The sequence below is a fragment of the Adiantum capillus-veneris genome, chromosome 1 (assembly GCF_014529385.1).
Source record: "Adiantum capillus-veneris isolate H3 chromosome 1, ASM1452938v2, whole genome shotgun sequence".
Lineage (NCBI taxonomy): Eukaryota > Viridiplantae > Streptophyta > Polypodiopsida > Polypodiales > Pteridaceae > Adiantum > Adiantum capillus-veneris.
In genome coordinates, this window is record NC_140931.1 from 100,508,404 (window position 1) to 100,525,743 (window position 17,340).

Here is a 17,340-nt window from a genome sequence, read left to right on the forward strand (position 1 = left end):
AGCAAGAGGAAGGGTCAAACGCAAGGAGTGAGCGAACAATAGCTATGCTACCTACACAGGTTGCACCGACTATTACAACTCCTGAAAATAATAACTCAAGTTTGGAGGAATTCTTGAAAAAAATCACATAAATCCTCGCACAATTACAAAAACTAATGCCCATGAAGATGCAAGGACAAAGGAAACTCCTTGTCCCACCACTAGCACAATCTATGGCCCCACGACAAAATAGCAAATGGTGTACCATGGAGGGAAAATGGACCAATCACGAGACACATGAGTGCTACTTCATGTCAAAGTATGATGGGAATGTACAATACATGCCCATGAGACAACAAGGAAAACATGTCTATAGGTGTTCACCTACCAATAATAGGGATGGAAAGACCACAACCTGTGTTGGGAAAACAATCTCCATTACCAAGCAGTAATGTTGTTTCAGTTAAAATGATGCAAGGGTCAAACGCAAGGGGTGAGCAAACAATAACTACACTACCATGGCATACTTGACATGGTATAGTTCTATCATAAGCAATGTGTTAACCAGCATCCTCAGTGTGCTAACTAGTATGCTAACAAGCATACTAGGTATGTACTAACTAGCATAGAATGTGTGTTGAGCTGCTTGCACAATATGATGACCAACATGAACAGTGTGGATACCATTATTAGACTATAGAATAGTATGATACTTATTAGATGATAGAAATTATTTTTCACTAAAGGTGCAATGCATAGAATATCAAAGTTAAATGGCATATCAATTGGCCTTATTACCTGAGGCTCATCTAGGAGGTGCACAGGGTGTGCTATGTAGATTTTCCTCCCCATTCTCTTTCGACAAGCATCCTTCTTATTAGGGGATACGTGAGTCTCCTCTCTCCAAAATGTGTGGACCAATTCCTTGATTTTTTCCATGATAGGGCTATGACAGTGTTGCTTGTGACATGCAACCAATGAAAACAATCCACCACCATTGATAACAGGCTTCATCCGTGATTTTTTTTTGTGCAAGAAGTGACGGCCAAATTTAAGAACCCTTGAGATTTTTGCAATAGGCATGTTATCCTTTGACTTCAACATCATCTGCAACATTGCATTCCTAAAAAACAACTCCTCGTTAGAACCTGGATTTCCTGAACAACAGGATGAACAACTAGATTCTAGATTTCCCATTTTACTTCTGCCTCAAAACCTTCAGTCCTCCTCTTGAAAGCTATCACAATCTTGGAGGAGATTTTCTTTTTCTCCTCATAATGCATTGAGGGCATGATGTCCTCGCTTACCCTGTATCTGTTTTTGATCCTTGTGTTTCCTCTTTCTTTCTCTCTCGTTTTTCTTGATCAAAGAAAGAGCTGGATCTTGGGAGTTGTGATTCATCTCCTCTGTAATGGCTCCCTTCTGCAAGTTTCTCTTGAGGAATGCAAACAAACATAAATAATTAATTACTTCAAATAATTTAAATGTCATATATGCTTGCATCATAAGTTAACACTGGAAATTTACTAACCAACATTGAACATGTTCTCTACATATCCAACACTAAAGCTAGTGGAAATATTGTTTTCTGGTTCTCCATAGCTCTACGGAGATGGGAGGAGAAGGGAAAAAACAGATAGGAGGATAGATCAGGGCTTGCTAGAGAGAGAGAGAGAGAGAGAGAGAGAGAGAGAGAGAGAGAGAGAGAGAGAGAGCAAATTGAAAAGAGGCCTCATTTGAACGGATAATAATTGTTTATGGACATTTTAATTTGAAAATGGACATTGTCTTGGCTTTTCAACATATGCTAACAAGCACTACTACCTAGCATTGTCTCGCACAACATTTTCAGTGACATGTTAACATGCTTACACCCATGTGCATATGAGATCCATGCTGAATTCCAAATGTGCCATCAATAATAAAAGAAGAGATGTGGCATCAATAAGGTTGCGCCATCATTTAGATGACACAAACATAACCAAGGGTAAACTTGAGCAAGCTTTTGGAGGGAGATTTTTTCCTCTTAGAGAAAGCTTTTTCCCTCTTTTTGTGTAAGTTTCACATTTAACAAAAAAAGTTCGCTCAAAATTGTTTTGGAGCGAGCTTTTTGTTTTCTATCCCCCTTTCCCCTCTCTCTATATCCTCTCTATCACTCTCCTTATGTCTCCCTCTACCTTTCCCTCTCTCTCTCTCTCTCTCTCTCTCTCTCTCTCTCTCTCTCTCCCCTTTCCCCCCACGGTTGATAATAAAAACTATCTCTCTCTATCTCAATCCTCTCACTCTTTCTACCTCTCTCTCTCTCTCTCTCTCTCTCTCTCTCTCTCTCTCTCTTTCATATATATATATCTTCCTTCCTCCTCTTCCTCTCTCTCTCTCTCTCTCTCTCTCTCTCTCTCTCTCTCAATTGAGATTAAGGGGTGCTCAACTTTTGGTCACATCCAAACTTTCTTCCCTCAAAATTTTAGCCATGATTTAAACCTACACACTTTCCTCTCCCAGCCATACTGTGCGCTCTCCATTGTGACTATCATCACCACAATTTTAAAGCATCAAGAATCACTCATTAGTCCCACATACTATGTCACATGTAGCTTTGGTCCCATAGGTCATATTTGACCTTTGAGGATGATAATAAAATCTCTCTCTCTCTCTCTCTCTCTCTCTCTCTCTCTCTCCCCCCCTCTCACTATTTGCAATGCGGTAATCATGATTTTGTTGTATGCGGATGATGTAGTGCTTCTAGCACAAACTGTAGAAGATGCACAAAATCTTATGGTTGTCCTTGAGAACTTTTGCTTGCATAGTGGGCTGATTGTGAATGAATCCAAAACAAAGGTTATGCTTGTGAAAACCAACCATAAGGAGAAGTCATGCATTGTGTACAACAATGACACTTGCCAGTTGTTGAGAGCTTTAAGTACCTTGACCTTGAGGTTCCTTCGAATCACAAGTGGCATGAATGTGCTATGCGTCATTTGGAAGCGGGAAAGAGAGCATATTATGCATTTGAGAATATGTGTAATGCACGGAACATCAAGTGTTGGGTTCTCAAGAAGTACCTTTTTGATGCATTGGTGACACCGGTTCTTCTTTATGGAGTTGAAGTGTGTGGTGGGAGCATCTCAAAGTCTACTTGGAAAGAGTTTGAGAATGTCCAAAAGAGTTTTCTTACATACTTTTTTCAAGTTAAGACACAAACACCATATATGCTCCTACTTCTTGAGTTGGGGTCTCTACAATTGCATGGAAAGCAAGTAAAAAAGTTCAAAAGATGCATAAAAGCAAGATCTTGAGCACGGGATAGATGCAAAACATAAAGAAGTGGTTTGGGAGATGGGATGCATTACACTTGCTACATGATGCTTCAATTGACTCCCAAGTGAATGAAGCGTTTCTACAATGCCAATGTATTACGGCTTGGGAGAAATCCGGTGGCTCACGCTTCATACCACCCATATTGCCCCCAACTACAAAAGCATGTTCTTTGCAAAAAGAGGAAACCATACTCACACTTGTCGGCGATATGCACTATCGCAGCCATTTGTCTTAGCTTCCATTCCCTTTGATGTGAGACAGGGCATTGGGGAAATAAAGAAGAGTCAAATTGTGCACATTATGGTCACTGCAAATTGGAGAGTCTGAGTACCACACACCACTAGAGTGCTCAACTTTTGTTCACATCCAAACTTGCTTCTCTCACATTTTCAGCCATGATTTAGACCTACACACTTTCCTCTCCTAGCCACGGTGTGTACTCTCCATTGCGACTCTCATCACCAAAATTTTTGAGCATCAAGAGTCACTCATCAGCCATACACATACTACATCACATGTAACTTTGGTCCCATAGGTCATATTTGACCTCTGAGGAAAATAATAAAATAAATCTCTCTCTCTCTCTCTCTCTCTCTCTCATTGGAGTAGTTTCCAAATAAAGCAAAGGTTCCTTTTAAAGGGACAAATCCCAAAATGGGACTCATAGAAGCATGAGATGACACACAAGGTGATGGTGGTGGGGTCATACAAGTCAAATGCAAGAGGCAATTACTAGCAATTGGAAGTTAGGGGGGGCATCATCAACAGACCTAGAGCATTGGAACGTGTCCATCGCCAACATGGGTGAGATCCAAAATGGTGTTGACATGTTGCAATGCCTCCTTCTCAAGTAGAAAATCTACAAGGATGAAAAGGCCTTCTCACTAGCTTCCTCTAATGCGGACCAAGCTCATCATATCATGCCTCAAGAAAGGAAAATTCTGCCCTAGAAAATGAGCTTGATTCTGCAATTGCCTCAGTTGGGCTTGCACACATAGAGAAGAGACTCACTGAAATTGCCCAACATGCTATAGAAACTCGTGCTCAATGGGAAGTGCTTCAAGAGCTTGATAGCACCACACGTGTTTTTCTCACATGGAAGAGCTGTGAGCGAAGCAAGAAGAGATCCTAAATAAGGATGAAGAAATCAAGGTTTTAAAGAAAATGGTGGAGGAACTATGTGGTAGCTCTTTCCCACTTAGGACAGAGGAAATCTAGTTTTATGTGCAATCTCGCACTGGTTTCAACAGAGTGGACCAATGCTAGTAAGCTTGCGAGCAGGTTTTGAGAAAAATGGTGCCTGAATAGAGAAAGCAGGATCATGCCCAACGACGTCAATGTACATTGAAAGAGACATGAGAGCTAACCTCTTTGTTAATGTCTAACAAGAATGCCAAATGAGAACATGATCTCTCCCTCTCTCACTACCCAAGTGGATGACCACTAGGGCACTGAGAGAGAGAGAGAGAGAGAGAGAGAGAGAGAGAGAGAGAGAGAGAGAATTTGTGATTAGTGGGAAGAGGAACATCAATGGAGACCTTCCCAAAATACTGCAAAATGCCTTCAAAGATAGCTCTGCCATGGGTTGCTGCAAGGGCAACGTTGGCAGGCATCGTAGCCATGCTTGTAGTTGTACCAGCCATGGTGCACATGGTAGGGTTCAATGCCGTATGGATTAGGGCAAGATCGTGGGCTCCCTCCTTTATGAGCTCCTATGTGTGTGTGTGTGTGTGTGTGTGTGAGTGAGAGAGAGAGAGAGAGAGAGAGAGAGAGAGAGAGAGAGAGAGAGAGAGCTAACAAGCACATAGCTTTTAGCCTGTACACATAAAAGCTATGTGCTTGTTAGCTCTCTCTCTCTCTCTCTCTCTCTCTCTCTCTCTCTCTCTCTCTCTCTCCATCTCTCAAATGTGTCCAATTGGTAGATGATTCCAAAGCTCTACAAATTCTTCTTCTCCTTTCCCACCTAGCCCTCTCCCCCGTCTCCGTGCATTTTTTTCCTTTATAAGGAGACAAAGGCCCAAGCCTTTTGCTATTTCAACAACACAAAGTCTCCATGTGTCATGTTTGCACAATGGATATTGTAACTTATATTGAGATAAACAATATACACAAGCTTAATCTTGGAGAAGATAAAGGCCACATGTAGATGCACATGGTCCTTGATAGGTGAACTTGAACTATTTTGCTAGTGTTAGATGCATCTCTCTCTCTCTCTCTCTCTCTCTCTCTCTCTCTCTCTCTCTCTCTCTGTGTGTGTGTGTGTGTGTGTGTCTCTCTCTCTCTCTCTGATTCTCATTTTGCTAACCATTGCTATGTTTTTATAGGTTGCATTTAAGAAAAGAAGAGCTTTTCCACATCTTGGTGTTCCTAATCGTTGCAATCCCATTGTACTCTAAGAATGGAGAAAATTAGGTGATGTTGAATCCTTTTCAATGTGGCAAAACATACTTCAGAGGGAGGAGATGAAAGAGTGTTGTGGGACCACCAAGCTTGCAAGGACCACATGGCACCATTCTGAAAATTGTAACAATATGCCCTTCTTCTCCTTTTCCCTTCTTCTAACTATGGCTTGATGGGCAAGGGGATAATGAAGAATACGATGCATGTATGCTACTTAGATGATAAATTTTAAGGATGTGAAATGGGCTTTGTTAATACAATGAGAGTCCTTCTTAAGCGCATCTCTCTCTCTCTCTCTCTCTCTCTCTCTCTCTCTCTCTCTCTCCAAAATATACAATGATGGTTCCAACTTTCACCGTCTTCAATTATTTTTCAATATGTGCATGTATATTCTTTCTAACTGGTCGCAATTTCTTTTTTTTTAAAGAGAGTACAAGAACCATGAAACACACGCACACCCTATGTACAATGGCCTCACAGGTAGGGAGAGAGGCATCCCATCACACGCACATATGAGAACAATCCCTAAGAACTTGAAACATGTCTTCAGGTCGCCAAGGGAGGATTGAACCCAAGACCTTAGACACAGAAGCTATGACTCTACCAACTGAGCTAGCACCCGTTGACACTGGTCGCAATTTCATTATAGTCTCTTTCTTTTTGTTTTGTGAGCAAGTAAGCACGTTAATAAGATTATTGCACATGGAGCCTTTTTCACCTTTCTTTTTTTCAGACTTACTTTTAGAACTATACCAAGTACCTATGCATATTTTGAAAGTAAGGTTAGCTAATTGAATGATTATTTCAATCTCAATCTAGTTGCAAAATCAAGCATTTAGATCTTAAATCCAAAGAACACTATATGTTGTTGCTTGAGGTGTTCATGTAAATGCAAAATATTGGTACATATGTTTCCAGGTTAAGGAAAAATTGATGTATATTCTAACACATTATATAGCTAATAATCTTCATTTCATTTGTGATGTATGGCACAGCTTGGATGAAAATCTATATTTCATGAAAGTACACAAAGGATTCCTGAAAATTGGGGAATATCTATAAATGCATACGGCAAGCCTTAGCAAGCTAACGTGATGTCAACTCTTAAGAAGGGTCTTGTTGCATTGCGTGATGGTGGAATCTACGTCACTCCACCAAATTATCATTGTCACCTCATTGTCACCTCATCCAAAGCTAGAAAAATACATTTTGGCAAACTTGAAATTTTACCGGTTTTTTTGTCAAAATTTGAAGCTTTTGCCGGTATTTACACTAAAACTTGTGTAAATTTGCCGGTTTTCTTCAAGGCAAGCTCAAAATCTAACCAAGATTTTATGATTTAATCCGGTTAAAATACACCGTACCCCGGTTTTTTTCTAACACTGACCTCATCCTCTATCAACCACACAAGGCACTTATGCTCAACATTTTCTTAATTTATTCATTTGGTGGCTTTATTTATTCATTTGGTGACTTAAGAGTGTTTTCTTTCAGCCCATGATTTCTCAATAAAAAGAATGTCTTAGAGCTCAAAGTTTGGATCTCAAAGAGAGGATTATTATTGTCATAAATTGGAAATCTAGTTTTTGACTGATATATTTTTGTATTGATTGAATTTATGCCTTTATTTTATTGGTTGTTGATGCTTCTTAGTCTCTATTGAAGATTTTATATGACCTTTTTTAGGGTAAATCTGAGGTCCACCTTTTAGAGAGAAAGTGCTCTCCGCCAATGAAAGAATGGATTTCACTACAAATTCTTCATTTTGGCAATTGGTTTTGAATTTCTAAGATGACATAAATTTTTTTGGATAACCTCAAGTGAATGTCACCTTCATAATAGTTTTACCTCAAGAAAGTGTTTTTCAACTAAAAAAAAAAGTGAGTATGAACCCCTTCCTCTTCCCTATTTTCTTGCTTCCCTCTTCCCTCTTTTTTCTCGTCACCTTCTTGAGGCATGTGGCATAGGATAAGGTTCCAAAAATTAAACCTTTTATCCAATGGGCAAAGCATAGGGGAATTGGATGGTCATGGGGAAGACTAAAAAGTCTTCCCACATCCCTAGGAAGGAGGTGGCAAGACCATTTTGTAGGGGATGAGAGAGAAAAACACACACACTCTCTCTCTCCAAAGCATAGGGGAATTGGATGGTCATGTGGGCCACATCCCTAGGAAGGAGGGGGCAAGACCATTTTGTAGGGGATGAGAGAGAAACACACACACACACACACACACACACACACACACACGCACGCTCCAAAGCATAGGGGAATTGGATGGTCATGTGGGCCACATCCCTAGGAAGGAGGGGGCAAGACCATTTTGTAGGGGATGAGAGAGAAACACACACATACACACACACTCCAAGGCTTCCCCTTTACACAAAGGGAATACTGGACACATGTCAAGCTCCTAGGCCAGTTGCCTCCAACCTCCCCTCAAATCCTATTGGATGGCCATAGAGGTGGACCAATGAGAATTAGGCTAGAGTAAATTTAGTCTAATCAATTTAAAAATGCTTGATAAAAGAACTAATAGAAATTAAGCTCCCTAGAAGACTATGGACAGTCTACCAAGGGGTAAAATGAGCATCCAGCAACCCAATGGCTTGCTAATTTCTATTGGCTAGAAGACAGAAAGGTCCAATGAGAGTTTAGATGAATTATTTAAATACCTAAAGCTCTCACAAAAGGGGAAAGGGAGACACTTGTCAAAAGGCTATCAACTATGCTTCTAATTTGTGGTTGGCTAAGCTTTACAGGAGCCAATGGGAGGCCAAAATGAGCATTTAGCAAGAGGGGTCGACCAAGATGAGAGAAGGGGCTGCATTTTACTCATACACAATGCTACACACACACACACACACACACAACTGGATATACATATCTTGAATTCTCGATTGCCCTCAATCGCTAACTTACCCATTAGTCTTGTTAGCTTATGTAGCTAACAAGAGAGTTAGCTAACTCTTGGGACAAAAAAATTTGAAATTTGATACTCAAAAGCCTTCTGCTGACAATAACCCCAAATTGAGTAGCTGGTCTATTAGGCCGTTTAGTGATGTCATGGATCCAAAAAATTTCCACTAGTTCCATTGCCTTTTAAATTTTGCATTGAAGTAAAATTTGATTCAAACCTTCCTGCTTATTTATTTATTTATTTTGGACTTTTATTACAAAAAATAAAGAGAATTACTAAAAATCACAAAAAAACCAAACTTAATTCAAAAAAATCTAAAATAACTTACTCACTCACAGTTGCTAGTAATTTTTTTCTTTTTATGGGTTCTATGACCAGCAAAAACTACAAGTACTCTTGAAGGTTAATACGTCTATATACATGTTTACACTTGATCAGGGATCATATTCAACTTTTGTCCTTAATTCTCATTATTAGGTCATATTATAGGTAATTATAACAATTTTGAAATTATTCACACACAAATGACAAAATTTTAAAATCAAGTTCAAAAACAATGCCCGTGGTTGATCATCATGCTAAGTTGATATGTGTTCTTCCTCCCCTCATCCTAGAGGGAGTTCTCCTAGATCATGAGTAACCGCCAAGGTGGTGGCGTGTATGGTTTAAGAATTTGTGTCTATGCATACCTTGGATTGGCTCTAGCATGCAACTGATATCAATGCAGTTCAAAGCAATATGTGGTGCACGAGGCTAGGTCATTGATTTGGAAAGCCAAAAAATTGCTACTTCTTGATTTTGTTTAAAGTTTTTTCACTCAATCTTCCCTTCTCTAATTTTGACTCAATTGAGGTGACTCTACCTTCTTCAAACTCATGTTCATCGTAGTATGCCTCTTTTTCTTTTGAGTTGTTAAATCTCTAATGGGGACTTTTTCTTGTATCCTAAATAGAGGTACCTCCTTTGTTCTTTCCTCATCGAGTATCATAGGGTTTCTTTTCTAACTCTTTTCTATTTAAGCCATCCGCATCAAAGAAATTATTTGGCTAGGGATGACTTCATTCCCATTCTCATCGCAAAATTTAGTTTATAGATATTTGTTAACAAAAACATCCATGGTGGCCAATATATCCATCCATCCAAATGGCTTTAGCAAATGTTCCGAAAAGGGTTCATGAACATAAGAATCATTCGTCACATCCTTTCTAGGATACAATCCTCCTTGTGTAGGCTATCATGCTCCGATGTGGCATACATCCAATTTAAACTAATCCCTCAAAAGTTTCAAGTTTTGCTTCTTCAAGCTTAGGATGGGGATAGTGTTTCCATTGACTTTCCATGTTCTACCCTGTGTGCAAGCCTGCTTGATATGCTTCAAGGGCTGTATTTATGGGTTCATAAATCTTATCTACCAAGACAAATCCTATAGACTTGATTGAAAATTCCATGAATTTTTCAATCTTAGATTTGTTTGTTTCTCCATGATCTCTTGAGCTTTAGTCTCTACCCGAGCTTGAAGTTTTCATTCTCTTTCTTCATATCTTTGTCTCCTAGTCCCTAAATCTTTGCATTCCTTTTGAAAATTTGATGCTCTTGCCCAATTGTTCCATTATTTTTCCTTGTTCCTACAACCTCTTAGCACACATGCTGTTTAGTTTAACATACCTCATATGCTAGTTGTCCATTGATTATGCTCGTTAGCATACTCATTAAGCTAGTTAGCATACCTAGTATGCTAGTAAACACATTGTTTTTGCTAGTTAGCATTTCTAATATGCTAACTAGCAATTAACACAATGTGTATGCTACTTAGCATACTCATCATGCTAAATAACATACCTACTTAGCACACATGCTCTTCAATTTAGCATACCTCATATGCTAGTAAACACAATGTGTCTGCTAGTTAGCATTTCTAATATGATAACTAGCAATTAACACAATGTGTATGCTACTTAACATACGCACCATGCTAAATAACATACCTAGTTAGTGCACATGCTCTTCAATTTAGCATACCTCATATGCTAGTTGGTAAATGAGTATGCTAGTTAGTATTTCTAATGTGCTAGCTAGCAATTAAAACAATGTGTATGCTGCTTAGCATACTCACCATGCTAATTAACATACCTAATTAGTAAACATGATATTCAGTTTAGCATACATGATATGCTAGTTGGCACTGAGTATGCTAGTTAGCATAACTAGTATGCTAGTATACACAATGTTTCTGCTAGTTAGAATTTCTTAAATGCTAACTAGTGTTCAATTAACACAATGTGTATGCTACTTAGCATACTCACCATGCTAATTAACATACCTAGTTAGCACACATGCTATTCAAAGTTAGCCTCATATGCAAGTCGGCTTTGAGTATGCTAGGTAACATACATAGTATGCTAGTAAGCACAATATGTCTACTAGTTAGCATTTCTTATATGCTAACTAGCATAATGAGTGGGGATGGAGGCTAGCACTCTCTATGCTAGTTAGCATACCTAATTGTTGGTATTATGGCTAACAAATGGTGAGGCGGTCCGGGGCGGGCAACAAGAGAGGCGACCTCTAAACACCCCTCAAGGCTCCCGTGCTGCTCAATTGGGGCTGGGGCAACCACAAGCACAACACATCAACAAACCCACAGCCAAACCCAAACAAGATAGGGGCACCACCTAGTTATGGTATGCGAACTAGGACGCAAGAGAGATTTTGGCACAACCAAGAAGATGCACCACACAACACACACAAACAACCTCACACCAAGACACACACAAACTGGACCAGAGAGAGCTAGAGCAAAGGGAAGAGAGAGAGAAAAGGATCTTGCGTAATACCGTATCTGTGACTTGCAAATGGAGATGGTTCGTTATGATGCTATCGTAGAACTTGTATAAACTCACTCAATGCTTAGTGATTGCTAAACATTGCCAAAACACACACACACTGTCTTAGGGTGTGGGAGACCTCTCACCACAATACCCTCTTACAATGGACACAAAACTGGCAATGAAAAACACACTAAAACACTTTCTAAAATCAAGATCAACCGATAAAACTCAAATACACAAGTCACCTTGAATTCACCAAACCGTATTGCACAAATGGAAGGACGAAGATTTGAACGTCGAATCACTCCTCTGATGCACCAAACCTCAATTTATTGATGATGAAGGAGCATATACAATAGTGGTTTTGAGATTTGTGGAACTCACGCTCTCTCACTTGCAATGTGTAGCTTGAAGGCTTCTCTCACACCAAGAGTGAAGCTCACAAGTGGTTGCTACACCTAAGTCTCTCCTCACGCATAGAGTGTTGGGGTGCTATGTGAGATATTGGAGGTTGTTTTACAAGAAGGAGAGGGGCCTATTTATAGGTTGGAGACCCCTCATTAAGATTATTGAAAATCCTAATTTACAAGCTAACAAATCAGGATTATGATTTTTTTGAATATCAAAACATTGCGGGCCTTCTTTGTCTGCTTGAGTCATGGGTGTGGGCTCAAAAGAGAGCATTATTGATGGTAGAGAAGGTGAAAGTAAGTTTTAAGGAAGGGGAGAGAGAGAGAGAGAGAGAGTTACTATACATGTCTTGAGGTGAGGTGTCTTTTATGGTTAGGTCAATGCTATTTTGTGTTAGTATGTTAGTCGTTAGTAATCACTAGAAAGTTAATGTTACATTTACAATGGGTAGAGTGAGTTGATTTGATGAAGGAAGAGGGGTGAATTAAAAGAGAATCATTGAGATGGTGAAGCTTTTAAGAAGCTTGAACTCACCCTTGTGTAGATTGTGGAAAAAATGACCGTTGGTCTTCTTCTTCTTCTTCGCTTCTTTACGCCGCCGCCACGGTTGACCACCACGATGAAAAGAGGATTTGTTGATGAAAAATCCTCAATTTGCAGAAGTTATCATGGTTAAGATGCTGAATTTTAGATATTTTAGGAGAGGTAAATGAAATTGTAACATAGAAGCAATAGAGAGAGACATGGAGAGGGTGTATGTATGTAGAGGTTCATAAAAGAACTATAGGGATGAGAGAGAAGGGTAATGGTGAAGAGGGTGGGAGAAGCCATGGAAATTGCAGGTTTGAGTGAGGGAAGGAGAGGGAGGGATGTGTAAGAGTGAGTAGGTGTGTGGAAGGGTGAGAGAAGACTAAGGGCTACTTGTGAGAAAAGTGGGCAAACTGGGGTCCACTCAAAAAATCATAGCTCACCGCTGGTAGCTCCAAAAATCATGAAAACATTTGAGGTGATTATTCAGAGCGTGGGCTACATTTTCTCTTTTGACCACCGCTCCAAATTCAGAGTGGAGATAGGTGCCAAAATTCTCACCAAAAAGCCTGTTTTTTATGCCTGCAAAAGTCTTTTAGTGGCCCCCTCCTTTGTTGAATTTGTACAATGCATCCAAGACTGAGCCCCTCCTTTGTCATATTATAATACAAGGCATTCAAGTTGCCCTTGACCCATGCATGGAGGAGGATTATTGGTGAAATAAGAAATATATACATGGTGGGACTAGTGTATGGACTATTCATGGACTTTAGCTCAATGAGCACATGGTGTTAGAATAATGAGTAAAAATAATAATAAAAATATGGAGGAGTTATGGATATGGAAAGATATTGGAATCATATGATATGGTCCCTCCTTGAATTATTTTGGGTGAAAGAGGAAAAGGTATGCAAGTAAATAATATAATAAAAGTAACCAATGAGTAGAAATCAATTTTTGTTTTCACGAGGGTGAGGGTGAAAATGTGGGAGTGATTTGTATAAAGGAAAAATATGAGGTTAGAGTATGTACATATTGGCAAAAAATATAATTATGGTGTAAGAGGATGAAAGAAGGTGTACATAGGTTTAATAAAACACACACCTAAGTAGAAATATTTAAATAAAATACCAAAATAATTATAAAAAATCCCTATATTTAGGCCATATATACAATGAAATATTTACACACAAAGAGGCCATAATATACTTTTATTTTTTTATTTTTTTTATTTTTTTTATTTTTTTTATTTTTTTGGCTCAACTAGCCCAATGACTAGCTAATTGAGGGTTTTTGAAGAAGATATGGGAAAAGTCCCGTGACTCACGCACGCCTATGTACAGTGAAATGGTAGGGATAGCCACAGTGTTTGTGTGATTTTGGTAGGGTGAGGTAACTCATTGTGGCAATTACAAAGAGCCGAAAAACGGCTATCAATGGTATGCTAGTGAACATACCTAGTATGCTAATTAGCACACCTCGTTTTCTCATTAGCATATTGGGAATGCAAGCTAACACACATTGTATGCTAGTGATCATTCAAAGATGCTCACTAGCATACAAGGTGTGCTTGTTAACATACAGGGTATGCTAGTTAGCATTCTAGGTATACTAGTCAGAGTACTGTATATGCTAATTAGCATAGTTTGTATGCCAGTAACTTTGCTTGTTAACACAATGTTAGCATATTGAATGTGCTGGTTAACACACTGATTTGTTTTGAAGAGCATGCTGGATGTCCTGGTTGGCATTATAAATATCAAAGTTAGCATTCTGGGAGCATAAGTTGATCATTTATGGATATTGCAAGTTGAGTTGTTTTACAGGTTCAAGGAGAAGCATCCAGATTCCAAGATTGGCATGAGAATGATTGAGATGTTAAAGCCATTCTTTTGTAGGCAGTTGAAGGATAGATACACATGCTATTGTGAATACCATGTGCAAATGTCCGTTCTAAAGGACACATTGAATCACATGCACTCTCGTGCTTTTGATGCAACCTGCATGAAGCAGGTTGCAACTGTGTATGTAGTATTTGTGCTATGAGAAACAACATTAGCATGGGTTGAAGGCTTCACGTCACACATTCAAAGGTGTCACACAACTATGGGAGTCGGTTCTCTGTCCAAAGCAACCAGATGCACGTTTCCATAGAATGGAAAGTCTGATGGGAGATTGTAAGATGTGTGGAGTGAAGAGATAGAGTTATGTTGCTTGGATATAGTAAAGCCAGGTAAGAGTATTATTGTGAAATTATTTGCATATATAGAAGCAAAAGACAAGCATGGTAACAACAAAAAGAGAAAAGATTTGTTGCATAAAGGAGTTCCTTCAACTCTTGAACTCTAAGTTGAAGATCTTCGTCACTCATAAGTATATAGCTCGATGGAAATCACAATAATTCAAGGACTGTGTACTTAGGTTTACAGATGATGTGATGGTTTTAGTTGTTGATTTTGCAAAGAATTATGCCTTTAAGGAGCAAAATGATATTCAGTCAATGCATTGGCTTTCTAGTCAAGTAACCATTTTTGTACACATAACGTACTACTGCAAGGATGGGGAGGTAGTCAAAATAATCCACTTCTTCATATCAGATGACAAGGTGCATGACACATTTTTTGTCCAACATTGCTTCATGCTACATCGTGATTGGTTACAACCAGAGGGTGTGACTCCTAAACAACACTGGGTGTGGTCCGATGGTGCGGCCTCGCAGTTCAAGGGAGCTAGGCCTTTCTATTTTTTTGCAAGATATGGTGGACTGACAGGGATTGGGATGAGATGGTTCTTCTTTGGATCAGAGCATGGCAATGGAGAGCATGATGGTGCAGGAGTAGTTGTGAAAAGAACCTCGATCCATGAACAATTGAAGACAATGGAGCTATTCTAAAGTGTGCAACAGATATGGTTACTTATTGCCAAGCCAACCTGTCAAAGGGAGCACCACTTGCATCGTATCCTTCAAAAGAAAGGGAATGTGCCTGTTTGTTTTGGGAAGTTAAATTAGGGGATGTGAACAGAGAAGTCAAGTGGAATTGTGCCACTATTAAGGAAACTCGCTCTTTGCATGCTTTTTGTGGTCACAACTTGCAGGATCCAACTGCCCTTGCAATAAGACCATTGGCACGATTCTGTGATGCATGCATGCACTCAAATTGGAATTGTTGCATCAACAAAGCTCACGTGCAACCTTGGGAGTACCATCTTTTGACTCCATTACTTGATGAGGTTGAGACTGATTCTAAGCCGACAGATGGAGTTCTAGTACATGAAGCCATTGGCTATGATGACTTCATGTACAAAGGCCATCATGATGCGTTAAGTAGTTCTCTATGTGTTGGCAACACATTTGCGATAAATCCAGATTCTTTAACCAATGTTGAGGATGTGGATTTCTACCTAGTCAAGTGTGTTGCAGCAAGGGAGAAGGTGGAGAAGGGGTACATTGATGAATGGAGCAATGTAATTGACAGAGGCTCATATGTTGTGCAAGGATTGTATTACAAGCAACTGGATGTATACACCTCCAAGCTAGACAATGGGTAGCCATCATCCACATACTTTCACATCTTGTATGATGTATCAAAATACCTATGCAGCACATCCCAAAGAGAAGGCAATTATATACAATCACCCCAGAAAGTTATGAAGCAATCTATAATAGCATGCCCTTCAGTTTTTTGTAAGTTATAACCTAAGGATTTTTAGCATATTTTTTGCTACAGGTAATGCAGTTCTCTCATTTCCCTATCTCTTGTGTGTGTATATGGCTATGGCGTTTATCGCAACTAATAATGATAACTGCCTTTAATGATAGTTACATCTATCTTTATAGCCATGTTCAGTAAACCAACATTAGCATTTTCAAGTTCTCAACTTTGTTGGAGAGTCAATTTACAAGCATACCCTATATCCTAACTACCATACTGATTACGCTACCTCTTGGTATGCTAGACATTATGATAGTTAAGCTAACATGTATGTTGGGGATGCTCTAGTTGTGCTAATTAGCATATTGGGTATGCTAGTTAGCATACACAATATGCTCATTAGCATACTAGTTAGCATACACAGTATGCTAATTATCATACTAGTTAGAATTTAGCAGTCCAAGTATGCTAGTTAGCATACCCAGTATGTTAGTAAGCATACCCAATATACCTGCAGGCATGCTTGGCTGGCACACCAGGTATGCTAGCTAGTATGTACAATATGCTAACTAGCATACCCAATATGTTAGTTAGCATACCCAGCATGCTAGCTAACATGCTAGTTAGCATACCCAATATGCTAGTTAGGATGCTAATTAGCATACCAAGTATGCTAGTTAGCATACCCAATATGCTAGCTACCATATCTTGTTTACCTCAAAGCATGCTTAGTTGTGACACCAAATATGCTAGTTAGTATGTTCAATATGCTAACTAACATACCCAATATGCTATGTAGCATACTACTACTATGTTCTGAATGCTTATTATAAATATATGTATGCTAGTTAGCATACCTATATACCTAAAAGCATGCTTAGTTGGCACACCAAATATGCTAGTTAGTATGTTCAATATGCTAACTATCATACCTTGTATGCTATGTAGCATACTTCTATTGTGCTCAGAATGCTTATTATAATCATATGTATGCTAGCTATCATACCTTGTATGCTAGTTAGCATACCCAGTATGCTAGCTAACATGCTAGTTAGCATACCCAATATGCTAGTTATTATACCCAGTATGCTAGTTAGCATATCCAAGATGGTAGTAATCATACCCATTATGCTAGCACATAGAAACCCCAATTTGGTCACAAAAGAATCAAATACCACAGACGTTGTTACTTAACATCTCAAATGTAAGTCAGAACAGCTTTGGACATTGAAACGGTGATCCGAATCCGTCATGATATTACAACATCAAATGAATTGATATAGTTTTGAATTTTACAAAGAGTGT

The 17,340-nt window shown here is 39.1% G+C and overlaps 1 pseudogene; it reads left to right on the forward strand.

The window, feature by feature from the left end:
• The first annotated feature begins 3,973 nt into the window (after nt 1-3,973).
• On the forward strand, nt 3,974-4,682 carry LOC147465259 (uncharacterized; annotated as a pseudogene).
• Nucleotides 4,683-17,340: the final 12,658 nt, after the last annotated feature.